We start from the raw sequence: 800 nt of genomic DNA on the forward strand, positions 1-800 counted from the left end.
ATAGATGCGTGGTATGTTTTATGGTGTATAGTTACAATATATGGACAAAAGAATCAATACATTCTCTAGTTATAAAACGTGTGTATGTTCCTAGTTTTTTTAACATGAATGCTTTTTTGTTCTTATTTTTCGTTGGACATAGATATTATGCTGGACAAGGAATATTTGTTTATAGATGGATTATGGACACAAGCATATGTGCACATAATAATGGAGAAATGGTATATTCTCGTGCTATTCCATCTTCTAGTAGCTACATAGTGTGTTAAATACTTAAATTAAGTGAGTCGATTCCTTCATTTTAATTACAAGTTAATTAATAATTACATGATTGTTCTTTATTAGAGCATCTTCCAAATGGAAAATCTTGTCGTTTTGGCACATTAGGATATTATGCAATATTTGTTTATAGATGGATTATGGACACAAGCATATGTGCACATAATAATGGAGAAATGGTATATTCTCGTGCTATTCCATCTTCTAGTAGCTACATAGTGTGTTAAATACTTAAATTAAGTGAGTCGAGTGAGTCGATTTGATTTAGATCTTGTCAACTTTATTATATTTTAAAATTTTCCTTTACAACTTTATAAGGTATGGCTCACTTACTTAAGATTATGTACTTTGTACTTTGATATTATTATTTTTTATACTATATAGCATTAAACCACAAAAAAAGCAATGTGCTTCTTCTTTTACCAAATTAACAATAACTTAACTTTTTCAATGATTTATAAATATTAAACAACCTATGAGTGCTCTTTTGCTAGACATTATGGACTTAAAATTCATGAGTG

This window comes from Arachis ipaensis, chromosome B07 (genome assembly GCF_000816755.2).
Source record: "Arachis ipaensis cultivar K30076 chromosome B07, Araip1.1, whole genome shotgun sequence".
NCBI lineage: Eukaryota > Viridiplantae > Streptophyta > Magnoliopsida > Fabales > Fabaceae > Arachis > Arachis ipaensis.